An 11388-nucleotide genomic window follows, 5' to 3' on the forward strand; every position below is an offset into this window, starting at 1 on the left:
CAGGAAGATCTTTCAGAAAGCTATTGCAATGATCTAGGGAAGAGATCATTGTGGCTTGGACCAAGGCAATAGTAGTGAGAGGTTGTGTTTCTGTACATAGTTTGATGGTAGTCACTTCTAATTTCTGGAGTTGCGAAACTGTGAGCTTAAACTCAATTGGGAGAAATCATCCATCAAAAAGTTAATCTTTCACTTCCAATCTGAGAGGAAGAGCCACCTCTGCATACAGTCTCCCTTCTGATGGAGTGGCATCTGTGACACTCCTGGCTTCTAAAAATGTTTAAAAATCTTCACATGATGGCAGCCCCGGTCAATAGGCTTTACTTGAAGGACCTTTCCTTTCTGTCTAACATCTCCAAAATGTCTCAATTTCCCTTTCCCATTGAGTCCTATGTTTCTAGCATCCCTTGCTGAAATGAGTGGGGCTCCGTCTAGTTAATTAACCTTCAAGATATCTTATGAACAGTTCGTCAATTCTGAGCCACAGGGGTGTTCCCTTAACCCAGTGATGGCGAACCTTTTGAGCTCGGCGTGTCAGCATTTTGAAAAATCCTAACTTAACTCTGGTGCCATGTCACATATAGAAATTTTTCGATATTTGCAACCATAGTAAAACAAAGACTTATATTTTTGATATTTATTTTATATATTTAAATGCCATTTAACAAAGAAAACTCAACCAAAAAATGAGTTCGCGTGTCACCTCTGACACAGGTGTCATAGGTTGGCCATCACTGCCTTAACCTCTTGCCATGGTTAAGGCACCTGTCTCCTATGGATGACTTCTCCTGCTGCCTACAGCTACTTCAACAGGATCTATCACCCTCAGCAAAGACCCGAATTAAAGCTGCTTTTGAACCTGCGCCCCTGCGGGCCTGGTAAGTTTCTGTAACCTATGTTATGTACTACTCAAGACCTCGTCTTTCACTTTGGATGTCATCGCCTTGAGTAGCACTTCTTTCAGCGACATCTTTTTTCACAGCAAGAGATTAGGCCTCTAGTGTTGTATTTCCTCCCTGTTCCACTGCTATTTTTCAGAAAGACTCATCTCAGTATAGAACAGTTCAACCTGTTGTTTAGATTGTTCCCTTTCTTTCTCTACCTATGGTAAGGTTAGTACTGGATTCAAGTATCAGCTTTCTTTTGCTTCCTCACACACTTTCTCTTTGTCGCTCCTTTTGTTTCCAGCCCAGGCATGCATTTTTCTTACCTAGCCCCTCTAAGTTTCGCTTTGTGGGGTCTCCCATAGTGAGACATATGAAAACTATGCATTCTTATCTTTGCCAGAAGCAAAGAAATTCTCACCTTCATTTCTCAGAGCTGCATAAATTCCCAGGAGAGTCTCATGGTAGATGAGTATCCATCCCAGTCCTGGACTTGACTTATTGCCTGGCAGGGGCAGGATCTTTACCACTCTGTTGCTGGCCTCCCTGAGAGCAGACTAGCACACATGTGTTACCTGAAAGAGAATGGAGAAGGGGAAAGGAACATCAGTTATACTTGGCCTTTACCATGTGCCCTGATCCTCATCCAAGACTCATCAAAGTTCCTTCTTACTGTCCTTGGAAGTAGTAAGTGTATACAGGCCAGCAAGATTACTCTAATGGATGTTCTCCTATATGAAAGGAAATACTAGAGTGGGGAGTGTTTCTCCATAAAAGTATATAGCCTGGCCAGTTTTTCTTAGTGGTTACAGTGTTGGCCTGTGGGCTGAAGGGTCATGGATTCAATTCCCAGTCAAGGGCACATACCTCGGTTGCAGATTCAATCTCGGCCCCAGTCAGGGCATGTGCAAGAGGCAATCAAGATCTCTCTCTCTCTCTCTTTCTCTCTCTCCCTCCCTCCATCTTTCTCTCTCCCTCCTCTCGCCCTTCCATTCTCTCTAAAAATCAATGGAAAAAAATAATGATTAAAAACAATAAGTATGTAAAATACTTAATACAGTGCCTGAATAGAGGTCAGTACTTGACAAATGTTGACTATTATAAACAGAAAAAGAATTGAAAAATTAAGATAGAAATTATTTACAGAACTAGCTAAAGAAAAACTATATATGATAGAAGTAGGGCAACCAAGCAAAATCTACAATATTGGATTTTCTTCAGGAGTTTTCTTCTTAAGTATTAAATTGTCCTTTTAATGATCATCTATGAATACAACCTGCTTCAGACATGGAACCAGCCTTTAGGCAAATGAACACTATTTCATCAAATGTAAACTTTTTTTCTTGGATCTCAGGACAACAGAATTGGATTAATCCTAATGTTTGCTTGGGACACACTCTCCTCATTGGTTCCTCCCTCCCTCCTTGCCCTGCCTTCTTCCTAACTTGCTCCTTCTCCTAGGGAATCTTACAATATCAACATCTTGTTCTGAGTGGAAAGGAACTTTGGGATTCTCCTGCCCGTTTCCTCCTTCTCCTCCCAGGCAACTGCTCTTACTTGTTGGGCTGAGTTTGAAACTTGAATAACCACTGAAAGTGACAGACTTGCCACATCTGGAGGAAAAAAACTGCTGTTTCTTTTGGTTTCTCCCAGAATTCCAAGTGTATCCCAAAAGCTCAAAGGAAGGGCGTGGTTTTGACTCAAACTTTGCCCTGTTTGCCAACCTCAGGGAGTCTGGGTTGAGTTAGGGGGAATGTAACAGAACCTGACAATAGACAAGTCTAATGTGGTTTGGAGTTTTATTATGAAACTTCTGTGTAGTTCTGCTTTTCACCCAGTTGTGTCATAAGAAAACAATCAAAACATTCATTTCAGTTTTTGCTAACCAATTTTTAGAATAATACAAATACATATTTAGTATTTAAATATTCTGTAACTAAAAAAATTACCTTAAGATGTTGAAAATGTATTATGTGCTGATTCAGAAGTCAGTTTTAAACTATTTCCTTTAATTATAAGTATGATTGTATATATGTAAAACATATATATACACAATATCATAGATCTATATAAAATATACATCTTAAAACAAAAACAAATATCGAGACTGTTAATTATTTTTATTATATAAGCAGTTTATATTCATTAAAGAAAAATTGGATAATATAAAAAATTAGAAAGAAGGAAAAGTTACGTATGGGGCAGTTTCTCATTTCATTTTAACAGCAGACATTGTGCTAGGTGCTGAGAAAAATACACGGGTGACTAGGACAAGGACTGTGCCTGTTGGGAGACAGATTAGAGATAAAATACAGGTATTTTAAATATTCATTGAAAGGTTATGTTTGTCCAAGCATCTTTGGTACGCCTGGATCTTCCTGTTACCTTTGACTCAGGCATGTCAAGGTCGGCCCTGTTTACCCAGAGATCAAATGATCTGTGGGTGCCTGGGCAGTGTTATGATTTAACTTGAGGTCCAGTTCTCTTTAGACCGCATGTATCTGCACTTCATTCTTTAGAGAGGCAGCAGTTGGAAATAAATCTTTCCACTTGTTACATGGGCTGGAAGGACTGGGTAGATGAATGATAAAAGGTGCAGTGTTGATAGTGCCCATTAAAGACAAAGAAACTACATTAAAATCAAGGGCATGGTATGTAGTGTATTAATGAATCATTCCAAATTTCCCAAGAAGGACAGCCACCAGAGCAGAACATTTTTTCTAAAGTTATTTTGGATACAATTTTGAAAAGAGGATTTCAATAAAATAGAGTTTAGCCAATCATTTTACAATTTTTAATAGGTGTATTAAATCATATATTGATCATTTGTATAGTCAGGAGTAAAAAATAAACTGATTTTACTTGTGCTTCATTATGTGCTACTAAGAGTAAATATACGTTGGTTTCACATAACTATATTTCTAAAATTTCAAAATAATTATGCTGGGAACTATTCAAAAGAAGTAGAGTTGTGAGGCCCTCTTCCTATGATCCTATGATCGTTTAATATAGCAAGGAACTGGAAGAAACATATTTTAGTTCTTAAGATGGCCGAGGCAGCTGGACACAAAGGAGAAACTTTCGTTGCCTAACGCTGGCTCTCTTCCACTGATTAAGCGAAACTAGACAGTTTCTAATTCTTCCTTGATGGTGTTTTTTACAAACTTATATGCATATATCAAACTCCTAACAAAATTAACATTATATAATCTATTGCTTTCATTTATCCATCTGTCTACAATCCATTCGTCCAGTAAACATTTATTCTGTACCTACTATGAGGCAAAGTACTTTCCTGGATGGACACAGTATTTATTACCAAATGCCTCATTGGAAGAACAATTGCATGTCACTGAGATATGGGTTTCTATAATAAAATAAACTGCTGCCAAAACCGGTTTGGCTCAGTGGATAGAGCGTCGGCCTGCGGACTGAAAGGTCCTAGGTTTGATTCCGGTCAAGGGCATGTACCTGGGTTGCGGGCACATCCCCAGTAGGAGATGTGCAGGAGGCAGCTGATCGATGTTTCTCTCTCATCGATATTTCTAACTTTCTATCTCGCTCCCTTCCTCTCTGTAAAAAATCAATAAAATATTTAAAAAAAATAAAAATAAAAATAAAAAATAAAATAAAATAAACTGCTATGGGAAACTTGGAGTATATTTATAAAATAAATGAGCTTAACTATAAGGAGCAAGTAGCACTCCATTTTCAAAATTGAAGGTTGTTTGTTTCTTTGTTAATTAAAGAACACTCCTAAACTACCATGCAATTTTGAGTGGTGATTCTCTATTACTAACAAACAAATGTAAAACTCTCCCCAAAGACAAGGAGCATCAGCAAGGATTATTTAAGTCATTTATTTTATTATATGTGGAGTCATATTTTTTCCTTTGTTAGTTACAGAGATTGAGAAAAAAAATCTGGTGGCTATATTTTACATAGTCTACAGAAATCAGTTGTTCCCCAAACTGTATGTCTGGCTCTGAAGTCTCTCTTCAGAGTCCTGGTCATCTGTTATCCATTGCCAACTAGACGTTTTCCCAATAGTGCTCCACAGGCACAACACACTCAGTATGTATAAAGCTGAACTCGATGTTATCTTCCATAAACCCGGTCTTCTTGAAGTCCTTCTTGTGATTAATAGTACCACCATTGACCTAGTTTCTCAATCTAGAAATTGGATGCTCATCTGGAGCCTGTCTTTGCTGGCACTCATAGTTATTAGGTCATCAAGTACTGTTAATTTTATCTTCAGAATAGGTCTGGAATCTTCGCTGCATTACCAATGTCACTGCTATTGAGCCACTCACCTTTATCTTTCCTGGAATATTGCAAAGACCTCCAAAATGACCTTTCTGCTTCTGGTCTCTCAATATGTTAGTCCATTCTCTGTACTGACATTAAAATTCTCTTTTTCTAATTTAAATATGTTTATGTCACTCTCCCTCTGAAAGTCTTTGAATAGGTCCCCCTCATTAACCACAGGATTGAGTCCCATCACCTTGGCATGACGTAAGAACCTTTATAATCTGGTCCTAAAGGTTTTTTTTCAGACCCATCTTTCCACAAGTATTACGTGTTTCTACCAAATGGGATTGCTCTCCTAACTATCCCATGCATGCTCTTTTTATATCTATGACGAATGAATATGCTATCTCTTTGTCTAGAATTCACTTCTTTACGTGGTAAACCCCTACTTATCTTTCAGGACTTAGCTCAAATATCACCTTTTCTAAAGGTCATCTTTGAAGGCCTCTGGAAGAATTTGTACCTCCACAGTTTGTGCTTGGTTGTTCTTTTTGCCCTCTACATCCCCTCACTACCATTTTCCACCTGCCCTAAGTAGGACCTTGGGGACTGACCTCTTTGAACAACATTAACCAGGTTTTCCTACCCTCTGACTTTCTGGTAGATTTGAACAATGGGAGGCCCTTAAAGAAGTTCAGAGGGGAGAAGAGAGTAAGATTGTAGTAATATTTCCCTAACTCCCTTCCTCCTACGTCTTGGATTGGCAGGGGCTGCATCTCTTGAAAGAGTTCCTGTTGGGTAGATCTCCCTTATAGCTAGAGCTTTCTTTCCGAATTTTCGTTAAAGCTCCATTCCTTTGCCTGCTCAGGGAGTAATTTCTCATTGTTGATGCTTAGTTATTTCTAACTCTGCCTCCATCTTTGTAAATACATTCTTTATTAAACTCTCTTTAATCACTCCTTTTGATTATGCCATCTATTTCCTGTCCTGACTGGTTCACTCCTATGGTACTGTTTAGATATCTCCTCAACTGTACTTAACATGTTGTTTTCCAATTATTTTGCCTCCCTGTCCATTTCTTCTATTAAACTCCTTACAGTAGGTCTGAATCCAGGGAAAGAATCCTTGTGACTAGGTAGAAAAGCACCTGTCTACTCTAGGCTTTGCAAAGGCCAGTGTAGGACATGCAGGCGCCAGAGCAAGGAGGGATCTCTGGAATGTGCAGAACACCTGCGGAACATGGGAGTAATCTTTGAACTACCTGCCTGCCTTGATCAGTGGAGTCAATCTGATTGAAAAGGGAGTCTACACTTGAAAGGAAAACCAGAAAGCAGGACTGAGAAATCTGGCCCAACTAATTAATTGGCTTTGTCAATCTCAGTCCAACTAGAACTAAAGTCTGAGATGGTTGGCCTGGCATTTTATAGCCACTGATATCCAAGTTTTGTCCACTAAGGGGACCAAGAACTATGAGCTAAAGCAGGGGTCCTCAAACTATTTAAAAAGGGGGCCAGTTCACTGTCCCTCAGACCGTTGGAGGGCTGGACTATAGTTTAAAAAAACAAACTATGAACAAATTCCTATGCACACTGCACATATCTTATTTTGAAGTAAAAACACAAAACGGGAACAAATACAATATTTGTATTTGCATGTGGCCCGCGGGCCGTAGTTTGAGGACCCATGCGCTAAAGGGCAATGACTAAGATCTGTGTGAGATTTCTTAAACTTCTATAACTATTGGAGATGAGAGTTGGAGGATCTCAATAAACAGCACTTCTCATTCCTGTCCAAGTTTTCTAACAGACTGAGAAATAAAGGATGAATACAGATGGACTAAAAAATAATAATGACAACAGAAATGAAAGCTCAAACTTCCAGAGCACTTACTTTGTAACTGGAAGTGTGAACACTGCGTGCTTTATACACGGTAACTCAAACTTTACAACAACTTCTGAGTCTTAGTCCCATTTTGTAGGTGGAGGAATGGAAGCACAGGAAGGTTAAGTAATGTGCCCAAAACCACTTGGCCACTATTAAATGGCAAATCTGGAGTATTAGCCAGTTTGGCTCCAGAGTCTACACTCCATTCCCTCTTGAGATCTAACACGTTCGTTATAGATGAAACTGACGTTGGAGAACATGATTTGTATCTCTGAACAAGAAGCGTTCCTGATAGTGAACCCCTAGTCACAGACAGTGCTGAGCGTCTGCAGGCTTCCTTACGTGACCTTTCTCTGGAAAACTTGGGACACGGGAGAGCAGAGAGGATAAGCAGTGGCTTGCCTATGCATGCCCATTTTCTGTTTTCCTACTCAACAATCAGATTAAGTAAAGTCTCCTCTCCTGGGAGGAAAAGAGTTGACGGCTGGAGGAAGCTTGGAGGTATTACATTAATGGAGCCCCTTACTCCCTGGAAGGAAACACTGGGATGAGAGTTTTTCCCAATGAAGGAAATTGGGATGAGAGATTTCCCCCTAATTCCATGTCCCTATATTTACTACTTATTATTATTATCACTTTTAGTTCTAAATATCAATGCCAGATTGTACCATAACTATTTGCTTGTCTGTTTCTATCTCCCTCTTCCTTCCTCGCCTAGGCACTTCTTAACCGCAGAAATCTTTTTCTGTTAATCTCTGGATCTGCAGCAACTGCCAGATGGTACACATTGAATATTTGCTTGTTAAGTGAAAGAATGAACACATAGATATTTTTCTCTAATTTCCAGAACATACGGAAGAAATTAATACACAGAAGGATTCATTGTTAACTCAGACATAGGTTAGCTGCTTCAGAACTTTAGCTTCTTGGTTTGAGTTCATCCTCAACCTCTTTAATTCCTGGCTTTTCTTTTTAATGTAAAGGGCTTAGCAGGTGAGCTGAACAAGCTGAAAGCTTCTTCTGTACTGCTTCTGCTCTTCATGGCTTTTCTGAAACTGGAATCGGAAAAGGTGGTAAGGAACAACACAGTCTGGCAGCTCAGCAAGTATCTTGGTATTGCCTTCTCCAGCAGAAAGAGGGCATAGACTTTGGTGTCATTCAACCGAATTTTGAAAACCCACTTTGCAACTTACTAGCAGTGTGACCTTGCACAGATGATGCTTGTAATACAGTAGCTATGTTCCAGTAGTTTTAGGCAACTTGCTTTGGGCAGGATAGCATCTGCTTTTCAGAAAGATTGTCATTTGACTGACTTTATAGAATTACTCATGCCATAGCCCATGGCCCTTTTTTTTCCATTATGAAATACTGACTGCTTTATCTTCCAGACATCAGATTCTGCTGTCTGATAGCATGTGACTATCGAGAAATGTAATTATTCCTCTTACTTCTTTAATTTATCCTGTTTTTCTGGTTTGTGATTGTATCTCAATTAACTATTTCCTTAGTTACTTATTAACTTGATGGAATCCAGCTTCATTGACATAATTGTGAACTTTGGCTAGACTAACATCTATTTGAACTACAGTAGCTTGTCAAAGTGCCCTGCTATTTTTATTGCATCTTCCAGAACCGCTGAAGCTTACTACCAATGATCACTTCAAAATACGTCAGTTATTTTAGCCTCTCAATAGAGTTATCCAAATGTAACACACGTTTCCTTGACCGGTCAAGCCTGTGTATTTTGTACCTGGTAACACATATTTCTGGGAATGCTATAAAAAAATTGTCCAAATCCTAAGCACCTAGAGAAATGGTCATTTATAAACCAAGACGCAGAAATGAATAATTAAAATTTAAGCAAGACCCTGTTTTCCAAAACTGGGCTCTCACTGTGTTTATAGCACAACTTCGTGTCAATTTGCTTCCATTTACTCATCCTTCCATGATCCTCCTATTCCAGTAAGCCAGGTTCATTCTTGTTTTCATAGATTGTTGATTCACAAATTCAGAAACCATTGCCTGAGGGCTGTTAAATAATAAGTAACAGTGACATTATGTATGATTTCACAGTTTATAAAGTGTGGTGTACCCATTTCTAGAACAGAGGATGTTGTATGGTCCATCTTTAAACTACTAGAATAATTATTCCCTGTTTTGTATTTTTACATCCTCGGTGTGTTTCTGCCTCCAAGGGCACTGTTCATTCATTCACTCATTCATTCAACTAACGTGTATTGAATCTTCCTCTGTATTAGGCACTGTGCTCGAAATTCTGGAAACAAGTTGAATATAACACAGTCCTTGCATTTAAGTAAGGGAGAAAGATTGAAAGTTAACCAGAAAAAATACAATGTTAAAATACTGTAATATAGGCTTATATAAAGAGCTAAAAGAATATAGCAGCAGGAGAGGTTAATTCCTAGCCCAAGCTTTAAGGTGCTCAGGCTTCAGAGAAGAGGAATTTTTTAAAAATCAACATCAAAACAAAATCCTGCAAGATAAATTTAAATGTATTTAAGTGGTTTTTAAAAAATTCCATATAATACTTTTTGATTGGGCTATGGAGGATGGTATCACAGGAGGAACAGTTTTGACATCTAAGAAACACAAGATAGAGTGCTACAACTTGAAAAAGGTTAGAAATAACTGTCCTAGTACCCTAGAAGTTCGAACACTGCATTATTCAGACCTTGGTACATGTAATTTCTAGGCAAAGAGTAGTGGGAGAAATATGTGCCATATAAGGGTTTTAATAGCAATCATTTACTTTTCTTTATCATTTTAGGATAAGGTGACTAGATGGTATCAGAACTCAGATGAGTATTTCCTATAAATAAAAACATTTTAAGTTCTATTATTGAAAAGTATCAGGAAAATATCTTTCACTCTCATGTACATAATAGTAAAGGCATCATGATTTTATTTCTATTTGGTTATAAACATGCTTGTGTATATGTGCACGTGTATGTTTTAAATGGCGTTTGTAGCCATAAAATACCAGAAAGCTCTACTTGAGTTTTTGGTATTTTTTTTTTAAAGCAACTATAGCAGAAGAAAGAACAAATAGGATTTCCTCTCTAACTAATATTGACTTAACTTTATAGGGTCCCGAGACTGAACTCCTCTGTTTATTCATGAAGCAGATCCAGGCTATTGGTCCATTTGGATTTACTTCCAACCTTCACAGTTCAGACTGTACAGCCAGTTTAACTCTTGGCCTCTCAGGTGACACAACTTACGAGGGTTATAGAAATGGCCACGGCAGTATTGGGAGGTTGCGAAAGAAGCCCATGTGCTGGCCCAGAGCCCAGTAGACGAGAGTCCCTCAGCAAAAGAGTTTCCACTGGTTACACTTGGGAGTTACCCCTGGTTAGCCTTTGTCTCAAACCATCTGGATGTCAAAAGCACTAATAAGCAACTGACTCACTGGTGGAATAAATTCAGTCTGGTGATTCTGTGCAGGAAGGCTCCGTTACAATTGAGACACTAGCAATAAGACAAGGTAGTTTTTTAAGTTTTGAGGTCATCTAAGCCTAGTTGTGAGATAGCATATTGATATCTGAGAGTGAGTACTGGAGACTTGTCATAGAGGCTCAGTTGTGTTTTTTTGGGTTTTTTTTGCAGATGAAAGAAGTCCTGTTTAAACCTCATCTAACACCCTTTTCCTAGCTTTAAAAGTAGCAAGGGGTGCATCCCTTCTTAGAGACCCTGAAATTACTTCATAGCTCTCACTGTGACTGTGACAATTGTTGGGAAAGTTAAATGAGACTTGAGTTCCCTGAGAATCATTAAGATCATTAAAAGCTAATGCCAGATGATAAAGGCTTTGAGTCCTCTCAATCATGGTATTATGCAAGAGCATATTTGTCCTAAGAAAGACTGGAAGAGAGAGAGAGAGAGTGTGTGTGTGTGTGTGTGTGTGTGTGTGTGTGTGTGTGTGTGTAGCCTGTATGTTTTTTCAATTTCCTGTACTGCATTTTACACTGACCTATTCTAGACATAGACGAAAAATGTGAATGTATGTGTTATTATATATAATAACCAAATATATATAGAAACAGACATTTAGGTAATGGAAAAGATCATTTCTGTGAGATGTCTGCTGAGCACAAGTGCATTTATTCATTTTATTTCAAGATCATGTTTCATTTCATTATTAGTGAGAAGTATTTGTCACGATTTCAACTTTAAGATTTCATTCAAATATAGCAACATTGGTAAAGAATTGGCATATAGTAACCACAATTTTTTTCCTATTAGGTTAAATGTCTGTTTCTATAAGCAGTTATTTCTTCCCAGCTTTACAATAATGTTTCTTTTGTGTTTTCCTTGGAAACCTCAGACCCTGAGGAAAAATATTCTGGGG

The sequence above is a fragment of the Myotis davidii genome, unplaced genomic scaffold (assembly GCF_000327345.1).
Source record: "Myotis davidii unplaced genomic scaffold, ASM32734v1 scaffold946, whole genome shotgun sequence".
Classification (NCBI taxonomy): Eukaryota; Metazoa; Chordata; class Mammalia; order Chiroptera; family Vespertilionidae; genus Myotis; species Myotis davidii.